This window comes from Rana temporaria, chromosome 3 (assembly GCF_905171775.1).
Source record: "Rana temporaria chromosome 3, aRanTem1.1, whole genome shotgun sequence".
Lineage (NCBI taxonomy): Eukaryota > Metazoa > Chordata > Amphibia > Anura > Ranidae > Rana > Rana temporaria.
In genome coordinates, this window is record NC_053491.1 from 488,820,431 (window position 1) to 488,832,649 (window position 12,219).

The 12,219-nt window shown below is 44.9% G+C and overlaps 1 long non-coding RNA gene across 1 annotated transcript; it reads left to right on the forward strand.

Annotated features, from left to right (window-relative positions):
* The first annotated feature begins 220 nt into the window (after positions 1 to 220).
* On the forward strand, positions 221 to 1,357 carry LOC120933755. Its single transcript, XR_005748125.1, has 3 exons — positions 221 to 389; positions 990 to 1,222; positions 1,319 to 1,357. It is a non-coding gene; the product is annotated as an uncharacterized LOC120933755 (long non-coding RNA).
* The last annotated feature ends 10,862 nt before the right edge of the window (positions 1,358 to 12,219 follow it).

Genomic DNA, 12,219 nt, shown 5'->3' on the forward strand with positions numbered 1-12,219 from the left:
CTCACTGACGCTGAGGAACCCACAGCTGGGAGGGTCATCTGACCTTAATTCCTTGCTCCAGCTGGGATAGGGGGGGCGGACTTCTAGATGTGGGAGGGGATGTCCCAAGCAAGGCATTCATTTGCCAATTAGTGATTGCCAAATCCTTGACACCTGACATGCACATATTTAAATAGACTGGGTGTATACCTGACACCTGCCTGTGATCCTATCGTCATACTATGCTGGACACACCACACATAGGGTAAGGCTGCATTTTCAAATCCTGCACAAAGTTATCCTTCCTATGCCTACTAAATCTAATCAATAATATATTTCCCCTCCAGTTACGCTTTTTCTTGCTCTCTCTGGAGATCGTTTCCATACTCATATTCTAAACATTTAATAAGGTATTTTTTACTATCCTTTACATTGTGTTTTTTTAACACTATTCACCCCATTGGCACTAATCCCAATATTCTTACTACTATTTTATCACATTATATACAACTATTCTCACATGAATTTAATTATTTTAGCACATGCTTACTCACACCCATCCATTACACACCATTATTATTTATTTATTTATTTTTTATTCAACTAATTAACTATATATATTTATTATATTATACTAATTATATATCTTTCACTATTTAATTATAATTATCATATATATTGGCACCTCAACCCACTATTAGCCCTATATTGTAATCTCTATCGCCCTGTTACACATATAATTCTCTTTGAATTCACAATTCTATATAATTTTGATATTGTTATTAATCTTAACTCATGATATCATATAACATTTAAAATATCCTGTGCATATTTATATTAATTTAAAATTCCTATGACATATCACAGTCCCATTTTATATATGCATCATTATAATGAGCATAATGTGCATGTCTAGCGCCATCTACTTGTACAACAAGTCAATCAATCTCTATACTTTAAACATATAGTTTTTGGTATTAAAACTATTTTATATTTGAATTTCTTAATAGGCATCACTCTGGCAATTGCTTTGCTGGGCTCCCCCTCCACCTGTCCGGCCCGCACTCTCTGACTGGACTTTTGGATTTTTTCCCAGTTATACTGTGGGTCCCTGCAGGCCACTCTTGTGGGGCATCGTTGAGGCCATTTTGGGGGTGCTAACCACCCGTATGGAGAAAAGTAACTAGGGATCCTCAGGATTATAACCTTACTCTGGTCCAAATAGAACTGAGAAACACAATCTGTGAGTTGATAACTATATACTTTTAATTTTATTTTTCACCTAAATTGTACTATGTATCTATGTATTTTATTACCATATATTTACTCTCTGTTATAGTTTGCATCATATACCCTTTCCTCCGAAGAAGACCCATATGTGGGGGTCGAAACGCGTCAGGAACAACTTGACCTGAAGATCAGCCATTCATGTTGATCAGTGTCATGTAATTTTGGTGCTATATTCTCATATGTATGTGTCCTCAGCATAAACTGTACCAGAGTTCATTATTTTACGACTTTGTACTTATTAAATACATTTTTTTACTTTTTTACAACAAATTGGTACGTCTTTGTAATTGTTTATATAATTTTTGCTGCCTAAAAACCCCACTGGGGAACCCTTCCTTTTTTCAGGGGTCTAAACGGACCCCTGAAGTCTCACTATTGAGACTGCTCCAGAGATCGCGCCCTAGCCTCGGCGGTAAAACACCGCTATTTTTACCGCTGACAATTGCGTATAGTTTACTGTGTTTGTGTGTGTGTTTTCAAAAATTAAGTGGGCCGGTCTGGATGAAGTCCAGGGCCAAATTTTTGTCCCAGTCCACCCCTGCGTGCGGGCGCGCTCCCATGTCATTCACTTGGACTACATAGCCACCTAGTGTATAACTCGGCCCCGCCCCCCAGCAGTCATTGGATTTGATTGACAGCAGCGGGAGACAATGGCTGCGCTGCTATCGTTCTATCCAATGAAGAGACCAGAAGCCGTGGGGAGAATGATGCGGGATCACGCCCAGGGAAGTTTGGGGCTCAGGTAAGTAAAATGGGGGGTCAGGGGGGCCGGGCAGTGCAAGGTGTTTTTCCCCCTAATGCATAGGATTAGGTGAAGCATTAGGGTGAAAAAACACAAGACTTTACAACCCCTTTAATTAGCTGATTAGAATGAGACACTAGAATATTGCACCTTTTCACAATATTCTAATTTTCTGAGATTGTGGATTTGGGGTTTTTATGAGCTGTAAGCCATAATCATCACAATTATGACAAATCACTGCTTGAACTATCTGCATATATTGAGTCTATCTCATATATTAGTTTCACCTTTTAAGTTGCATTAATGAAATAAATGAACATTTTTCGAGTTTCACCTGTATTTGTGGTCAGTCGAGGAAGGTCACCTTACATTGGGAACTCATTGAACTGAAGGATCCTTTTCTTGGGAGTCAGTGGAGGAAGGTCACCTTACACTGGGAACTCATTGAGCTGAAGGATCATTTTCTTGGGGGTCAGTAGAAGAAGGTCACCTTACACTGGGAACTCATTGAGCTGAAGGGTCATTTTTCTTGGGGGTCAGTAGAGGAAGGTCACCTTACACTGGGAAGTCATTAAGCTGAAGGATCCTTTTTTGGAAGTCAGTGGAGGAAGGTCGCCTTACACTGGGAACTCATTGAGCTGAAGGATCCCTTTCTTGGGAGTCAGTGGAGGAAGGTCACCTTACATTGGAACTCATTGAGCTGAAGAATCCTTTTCTTGGGGCTCAGTGGATGGAGGTCTCCTTACACTGGGAACCCATTGAGCTGAAGGATGGTTTTCTTGGGGGTCAGTAGAGAAAGGTCACCTTACACTGGGAACTCATTAAGCTGAAGGATTCTTTTCTTGGGGGTCAGTAGAGGAAGGTCACCTTACACTGGGAACTCATTGAGCTGAAGGATCCTTTTCTTGGGGGTCAGTAGAGGAAGGTCACCTTACACTGGGAACTCATTGAGCTGAAGGATGCTTTTCTTGGGGGTCAGTAGAGGAAGGTCACCTTACACTGGGAACTCATTGTGCTGAAGGATCCTTTTCTTGGGGGTCAGTAGAGGAAGGTCACCTTACATTGGAACTCATTGAGCTGAAGGATCCTTTTCTTGGGGGTCAGTAGAGGAAGGTCACCTTACACTGGGAACTCATTGAGCTGAAGGATGCTTTTCTTGGGCGTCAGTAGAGGAAGGTCACCTTTCATTGAAACCCATTGAGCTGAAGGATCCTTTTCTTGGGGGTGAGTGGAGGAAGGTCACCTTACACTGGGAACTCAGTGAGCTGAAGGATCCTTTTCTTGGGGGTCATTAGAGGAAGGTCGCCTTACATTGGAACTCATTGAGCTGAAGGATCCTTTTCTTGGGGGTCAGTAGAGGAAGGTCCCCTTACACTGGGAACTCATTGAGCTGAAGGATCCTTTTCTTGGAGGTCAGTAGAGGAAGGTCACCTTACACTGGAGATCATTAGGAATAATTCTACTTCCATTGGTAGTCAGTGCCAATAACACTCTTGATGCTGTTAGTCAACGGGAGCAATACTCGTTACATTGACAGTAAAAAGGAAAAATAGTCCTTATATTGGGAAGAATGCTCCTTACATTGTTAGTTAATGGGAAGAATGCTCCATGTATTGGGGGGTTAATGGGGAGATTTGCCCCTCTTACAGATAGATAAAGATGGGATACACAGTATATTATCATCCTTCATACCTGACTCTGCGTCCTCTGGTCTCGGTGATATCTCGCTGTGTGAATTGGAAGTCGGTTATAATATTTCTTCATTAAGATTACTTTCATTTCTCAGCTCTGCCCTCAGGTCCCCCCCTTCCCCCCTCCCTCACCTATTTCCTTTACTGTGTACCGTGCTCAGGTTTTATTCTGTGTTCTGACACGCTGGTCGGTGATTCTTCGTAACGTCTCCACAACAATCACACAGACCCCTCAACACCCACACACACCATTCACTAACGCAGGAGAGACTCTTCACTCTGGAAATGTTAGTAAATCAGGTGAAGCTGGGTTCAGTTTGACTGACTTTACAAACCGAGATACTGCCTTATAAAAACAGCAGTGACACCGGATCCTAAACAAGTCCATCACCTGCATGCTTACTGACATTATGGACACTGCTAGCATACGCCCATTCTCCCGCTTCACTAGTCTATTGCTAGTTGTTCCTGGCCAGATGTTGCCGCTAAATATTCCGGGACCGTCGATCATGACCACTTAACCACTTAAGCCCCGGACCATTATGGAGGTTAAAGACCTTGCATCTTCTTGCGATTCGGCACTGCGCCGCTTTAACTGACAATTGCGCGGTCGTGCAACGTGGCTCCCAAACAAAATTGGCGTCCTTTTTTTCCCACAAATAGAGATTTCTTTTGGTGGTATTTGATCACCTCTGCAGTTTTTATTTTTTGCGCTATAAACAAAAATAGAGCGACAATTTTGAAAAAAATATTTTTAACTTTTTGCTATAATAAACATCCCCAAAAAAGATATAAAAAAACTTTTATTCCTCAGGTTAGGCCGATACGTATTGTTCTACCTATTTTTGGTAAAAAAAAATTGCAATAAGCGTTTATCGATTGGTTTGCGCAAAATTGATAGCGTTTACAAAATAGGGGATAGTTTTATTGCAATTTTATTAATTATTTTTTTACTAGTAATGGCGGCGATCAGCAATTTTTTTTGTGACTGCGACATTATGGCGGACACATTGGACATTTTTGACACATTTTTGGGACCATTGTCATTTTCTCAGCGATCAGTGCTATAAAAATGCACTGATTACTGTGAAAATGACAATGGCAGTGAAGGGTTAACCACTAGGGGGCGCTGTAGGGGTTAAGTGTGACCTCATATTTGTTTCTAACTGTAGGGGGCGGGGCTTGATGTGTGATGTCATTGATCGCCTTTCCCTATATCAGGGAACAGACGATCAGTGACACTGTCACACAGAAGAACGGGGAAGGTGTGTTTACAATCACCTCTCCCCATTCTTCAGTTCCTGTCACCGATCGCGGGACACCGGCGGCAATTAGGTCTGCGGGTCCCGCGGTCACGGTCACAGAGCTTCAGACCGGGTCGCGGGTGCGCGCCCCACGGCTGGGCACTTAAAGGAGACGTACAGATACGTGCCAGTGCCCAGCCGTGCCATTCTGCCGACGTAAATGTGCAGGAGGCGGTCCTTAAGTGGTTAAATGTCATCTATGGAGATTTTTAAGGGTCAAAGTTTGTCACAGAACAGAACTCTCTCTGTGTGATGTGGAAGTCGGTTATAAAATGTTTTCATTAAGTTTACTTTCATTTCTCAGCTCTGCCCTCAGGTCCCCCCTTCCCCTCCCTCACATATTTCCTTCACTGTGTACCGTGCTCAGACGCGGCTCCGTGTTCTGGCACGCTGGTCGGTGATTCTTCATAATGTCTCCCCAATAAACTGAAGCAGGAGAGACTCTTCCCTCTGGAAATGTTGGTAAATAAGGGGAAGTTACGTTCAGTTTGACTATCCAGTCATTGTATGCTCATGATTGGATATTTAATCTGAACAAAGCTTCTTAAAGCTGAACTCCGGACACACATCTTTGATATAAATATATAATTCCTCAGTGATCAGAAAGGATATAAATCCACTCTGTGTGCAACAAATGCCTTTAAAAACCCAGATATTACTTTGTAATAGTAGCAGTGACATCATCACTGTGTTGTACATAGCCTGTGCAGAGAGCAGAGCTGTGGGAGGGGCTCACCAGGCTCCACCCACTACAGGTTGCCTGTAGAAAAGCGACAGGAGGGGGGTGGAGACACGAACAGCTCCCCTGCACAAAGGGGAGAGAGAGCAGAGCTGTGGGAGGGCCTCAGCAGGCTCCACCTACTACAGAAAACTACAATAAGGGGTGGAGACAAGACCAGTTACTCTACACAAGGAGAGAGAGCATAGCTGTGGGAAGGGCCCAACAGACTCCACCCACTACAGAAAACTACAGGAGAGGAGGAGACAAAACAATCACCCTACACAAGGAGAGAGAGCAGAGCTGATGGAGGGGTCCAACAGGCTCCACTCACTACAGAAAACTACAGGAGGGGCTGAGACAAGCCCAGTACCCCTGCTCGAGGAGAAAGATAGCAGAGCTGTGGGAGGGGCTCAGCAGGCTCCACCCTCTGAAGAAATCTACAGGAGGGGGTGGAGACAAGAACAGCTCTCCTGCACAAAGGAGAGAGGGTAGAGCGGTTGGAGGGGCCCAACAGGCTACACCTACTACAGAACCCTACAGGAGGTGTGGAGACAAAACAATCACCCTGCACAAGGAGAGAGAGTAGAGCTGTGGGAGGGGCTCAACAGACTCCACCCACTACAGAGAAAACTACAGGAGGGGGCGGAGACAAGACCAGTCATCCTGCACAAGGAGAGAAAGCAGAGCTGTGGGAGGGGCCAATCAGGCTCCACACACTACAGGAAACTACAAGAGGGGGTGAAGACAAAGCCAGTCACCCTACACAAGGAGAGAGAGCGCAGAGCTGTGGGAGGGGTTCAGCAAGCTCCACCCACTACAGGAAACTACAGGAGGGGTGGAGACAAGACCACTCTCCCTGCACAAAGAGAGAGATAGCAGAGCTGTGGGAGGGCCTCAGCAGGTTCCACCCACTACATAAAAGCACAGGAAGGGGTGGAGACAAGACCAGTTACTCTACACAAGGAAAGAGAGCAAAGCTGAGGGAGGGGCCCAGCAGACTCCACCCACAACAGAAAACTACAGGAGAGGAGGAGACAAAACAATCACCCTACACAAGGAGAGAGAGCAGAGCTGATGGAGGGGTCCAACAGGCTCCACCCACTACAGAAAACTACAGGAGGGGCTGAGACAAGCCCAGTACCCCTGCTCGAGGAGAAAGATAGCAGAGCTGTGGGAGGGGCTCAGCAGGCTCCACCCTCTGAAGAAATCTACAGGAGGGGGTGGAGACAAGAACAGCTCTCCTGCAAAAAGGAGAGAGGGTAGAGTGGTTGGAGGGGCCCAACAGGCTACACCTACTACAGAACCCTACAGGAGGTGTGGAGACAAAACAATCACCCTGCACAAGGAGAGAGAGTAGAGCTGTGGGAGGGGCTCAACAGACTCCACCCACTACAGAGAAAACTACAGGAGGGGGCGGAGACAAGACCAGTCATCCTGCACAAGGAGAGAAAGCAGATCTGTGGGAGGGGCCCATCAGGCTCCACCCACTACAGGAAACTACAAGAGGGGGTGAAAACAAAGCCAGTCACCCTACACAAGGAGAGAGAGCGCAGAGCTGTGGGAGGGGTTCAGCAAGCTCCACAAGCTCCACCCACTACAGGAAACTACAGGAGGGGTGGAGACAAGACCACTCTCCCTGCACAAAGAGAGAGATAGCAGAGCTGTGGGAGGGCCTCAGCAGGTTCCACCCACTACATAAAAGCACAGGAAGGGGTGGAGACAAGACCAGTTACTCTACACAAGGAAAGAGAGCAAAGCTGAGGGAGGGGCCCAGCAGACTCCACCCACAACAGAAAACTACAGGAGGTGTGGAGACAAAACTATCACCCTGCACAAGCAGAGAGAGTAGAGCTGTGGGAGGGGCCCAACAGACTCCACCCACTACAAAACACTACAGGAGGGGCTGAGACAAGACCAGTCACCTGCACTAGGAGAGAGAGCAGAGCTGTGTAAGGCCCCTCAGCAGGCTCCACCCGCTACATAAAACTACAGGAGGGGGTGGAGACATGACCAGTCCCCTGCATAAGGAGAAATAGAGCAGAGCTGTGGGAGGCCCTCAGCAGGCTCCACCCACTACAGGAAACTACAGTAGGGGGTGGAGACAAAGCCAGTCACCCTGCACAAGGAGAAAGAGAGCAGAGCTGAAGGAAGGGGCCATAAAGCTCCACCCACTACAGGAAACTGCAGGAGGGGGCTTAGACAAGACCAGTCACCCTGCACACAGTTTACTATGCCCCAGATTTGAATAAAAAAAAAGTCAGTAATCGGTACCAATCACTGGCTCCATTCGTTAAGACAAGAAATGGGCTGGTACAGATCCCCCACATCAGCCGGCATTGGATGGGAGGGGAAAACAAGAAACACTGCAGGAAGAGCCACCAAGACGCTGCACAGGACACAGGGTAAGCTATGTGGCCACAGAGGGCACACCAAGCCCAAGAACATGAACTGCTAACGTAGAGTTTAGACGAGGGTGCCAAGGAAGAAACAAAATTTGTCACAACCAGTCAGGGATAGACTTGGCAGTGTTGTGAAATGTAGTGGCTTACCCTGTGTCCTCTATGGCTTCCCGGTGGCTCTGGGTTGGCACTATTGGTGTACCTCATTGGTGATCTTTCAATTAATCCCCTGAGAGAGCCCCCATGGGCGAAACATGTCAGGATAAAAACATTATACCATTACCTATGTGGAAAATGGCATCCATGATGTGATAAAATTATAATCTGCAAAAAAAATTATGATATACAACTTTTAATGATGTTCAAATAAAATGTGTTTATTTTTAAAGAAACCTTTTTTTTTTTTTTTTTTGTCTAAGGTACCGTTAAAAATCCTATCAAAAAACTTTTCCTTACTTTTCAGTATAAACAGGCCACACTCTCTGGTCAGTATAAACAGGCCACAAGCATATTGCGGCTGTAAAAAAAAGTGTTTATTTGTGTCTTTAATTGAAAAGATAAAGATTGTACAGAGTTGCATGACACTTAAGACATCATTCAATTTATGAAGGAGAGAGGAAGCAGATTGCGTTTTGCAATAAAAATGGGTTCCTAACTCTCGTTAGCTTTCTCCCCATGTTCCATGGGAGAAAGTTGTTATTATATCAGTGTTGTGTTCCATAAACTCTCCACGTTGTTAGTAGGGATGACCCGAACACCCCCGCGTTCGGTTCGCACCAGAACGTTCGAACAGACCGCCCGTTCGATCGAACATTTAGAACCCCATCGAAGTCTATGGGACTCGAACGTTCAAATTCAAAAACGATCATTTTAAAGACCAATTTATTGTTGGAAAACGTCTTTGAGAACCCGGGTCTTGCCCTACGGAATATGTATCAATGGAAAAAAAGTTTTAAAAACGGTCGTTTTTTCCAGGAGCAGGACTCCTGAAAAAATTACCGTCTTTAAAACTTTTTTCCATTGATACATGTTCCCTCGGTCAAGACCCGAGTTCTCAAAGACGTTTTCAAAGGCAAACTATAGACACCCAGCAGGTACAATATTTAAAGGAATTTTTCATTTTTTTTTATTTAAACATTATTAAAATCACTGCTCCAGGAGCAGTGATTTTAATGATGCTTAAATTAAAAATAAAATAAAAATTCCTTTAAATATTGTACCTGCTGGGTGTCCATAGTTTGCCTGTGAAAACGTCTTTGAGAACTCGGGTCTGGTGCGAACAGCAGCTATGATTTGTTTTACATGACAGGGAATGGCTGGAATAAAAGACAGATATCTCAATGATGCCTGCAGCTTTTAGAAAGCAATTTCACAAGCAGGGAGAAGTTACATTTAGGTGATAAATAATCAATAGGACTGTTTTTTCTCAGAAACTGCGCTATACGATTTTGACTTTCTGTAAATAATGAAATCTTTTTTTATTAGGGGGCAATTTCAGAAGTAGAGAGTAGGCATATTTAACCAGAATTTTTTTTTCCATTTTTCCTTAATTATACAATGTACAGAATATCATCTTTTTAAAGAGGAAGTAGAGAGATGTCAGTTTTTCAGTTATTTTTTCTGACATGAAATATAAACTGTATGCAGATTTGCTGCAAAGAGTTTATTTTGTTTTCATAGGAGGCAATTCAAGAGAGAGTGAACAGGCAGACACTTTATCTTTTTTTTAAATCGGAAAACTTTTATTGAGCAAAAACATTACTTTATTTAATATAAAAGGAGAGCATCAAAAGGGTACAAAACAAAGCCATCGAACAGTAACAACAGCATATACTGTAAGCACAACTCATTTACAGCAATAAAATATTTATCTTACACACTGTAGAATCATTGTGCAACACTTCAGTGCCCCATGTCCAGAATATATAACTATACGACATACATTTTATACATCATCAAGAATGAGGTAATCAACAACATCACATTGAAAAGAGATTCCATCTTTAGGTTAAAAAAAAAAAAATATTGTTTTTTTTTGTAGCACAGCAGAACATTTTACGAATTATCAGCACAGACTTTCAGAATGTTTTATAAACCACAAATTTCAGAGGTAGAGAGTGAGACAGAGTCGTTTTTACTTAGAGAATCCATAAGATCAATGGACTTGCATCAAAGCGGAACAACATTGAGGAGCAAAATGTGGAAACAATAAGTGCTGTTGCAAACAATAATGGCCAATGTAGTATTTACCCAGCAAAAAAAATATTAATTTAGAAATCCTATTAGACATCAGCAGAAAAACTAGGTTTCTGGTTTTATCATTGCCAGAACACTGTAACAAAATATTCACAAAATGAAACACACCATCTTACATGTATTGCTCTCTGCCAGACTGTCACCAGGAAATGGAAAAACCCTTTACCTGCCACTATAGAATTGAGGCCTCATACACACGACCGAGGAACTCGTCGGAAAAGACACATCGTTTCCCTCGACAAGTTCCTTGTTAGTCTTGTCGAGAAACTTGACAAGCTGTCTGCGTACACACTGTCAAGACCAAATCTCGTCATTCTCAAACGCGGTGACGTTCAACACGTACGACGGCAGGGGAAGTTTGATTCCACTGGCACAACCCTTGGGGCTGCTTTTGCTGAGCTCATGTTACTGCGTGTTAAGTAAAAGTTTGGTAAGAGATGATTCGCACTTTTCAGTCTGTTACAGCGTGACAAATGTGCTATCTCCATTACAAACGCTAATTTTACCGAAGGTGCGATCTCTGCGCGGGTTTCTAAGTAGGGTTGTCCCGATACCATTTTTTTTAGGACCGAGTACAAGTACCGATACTTTTTTTCATGTACTCGCCCATACCGAATACCGATACTTTTTTTTTAAATACAGCCATGTCTCCCCCCATATGCAGCCATGTCTCCCCCCAAATGCAGCCATGTCTCCCCCCAAATGCAGCCATGTCTCCCCCCCAAATGCAGCCATGTCTCCCCCCCAAATGCAGCCATGTCTCCCCCCATATGCAGCCATGTCTCCCCCCAAATGCAGCCATGTCTCCCCCCAAATGCTGCCATGTCTCCCCCTAAATGCAGCCATGTCTCCCCCCATATGCAGCCATGTCTCCCCCCATATGAAGCCATGTCTCCTCCCAAATGCAGCCATGTCTCCCCCCAAATGCAGCCATGTCTCCCCCCCATATGCATCCATGTGTCTCCCCCATATGCAGCCATGTGTCTCCCCCCATATGCAGCCATGTGTCTCCCCCATATGCAGCCATGTGTCTCCCCCCATATGCAGCCATGTATCTCCCCCCATATGCAGCCATATGTCGGTCTCCCCCGCCATCTAGTTGTTCGGCGCTAAGGGAACATAACAGCTTTCATTTGAATAGCTGTGTGTTCCCCACCGCGTGTCACCATGGCCCCTCCCCCTTGTCCGGGCACAGATCACTCGTCCAATCCTGGGACGGGTGATTTGTCTACCAAAGTGCCCGGACAAGGGGGAGGGGCCTTGGCGACATGCGGCGGGGAACACACAGCTATTCAAATGAAAGCTGTTATGTTCCCTTAGCGCCGAACAACTAGACGGCGGCAGCGGCAGCAGCTCTTCTCCAGTGGTATGTTATACATACCCGAGGACTGCTCTGCTCTCCGCCTTCCGATCGCGCCTCCTCTCCGCCTTCTGACCGTGCCTCCTCTCCGCTTTCCGATCCCGCCTCCTCTCCGCCTTCCGATCACGCCTCCTCTCCGCCTTCCGATCCCACCTCCTCAGTCCCCTCTTGGTCTCCGACCTCTCCCCGCCCCCACTCAGGAGGAAAGTATCCGGGGAAGCATCGGGAGCATTTGCGCGACCATTTCCTTGGCAAAAAGGCTCTGCCACCAAGTTTCTTGATGCATTCTGTCGAGGAAAACGGTCGTGTGTACGAGGCCTCATACAAACAACTAGGGTTGTCCCGATACCACTTTTTTAGGACCGAGTACAAGTACCGATACTTTTTTTCAAGTAGTCGCCGATACCGAATACCGATACTTTTTTTAAATGTGTCCCCAAATGCAGCCATGTCCCCCCCATATGCAGCCATGTCCCC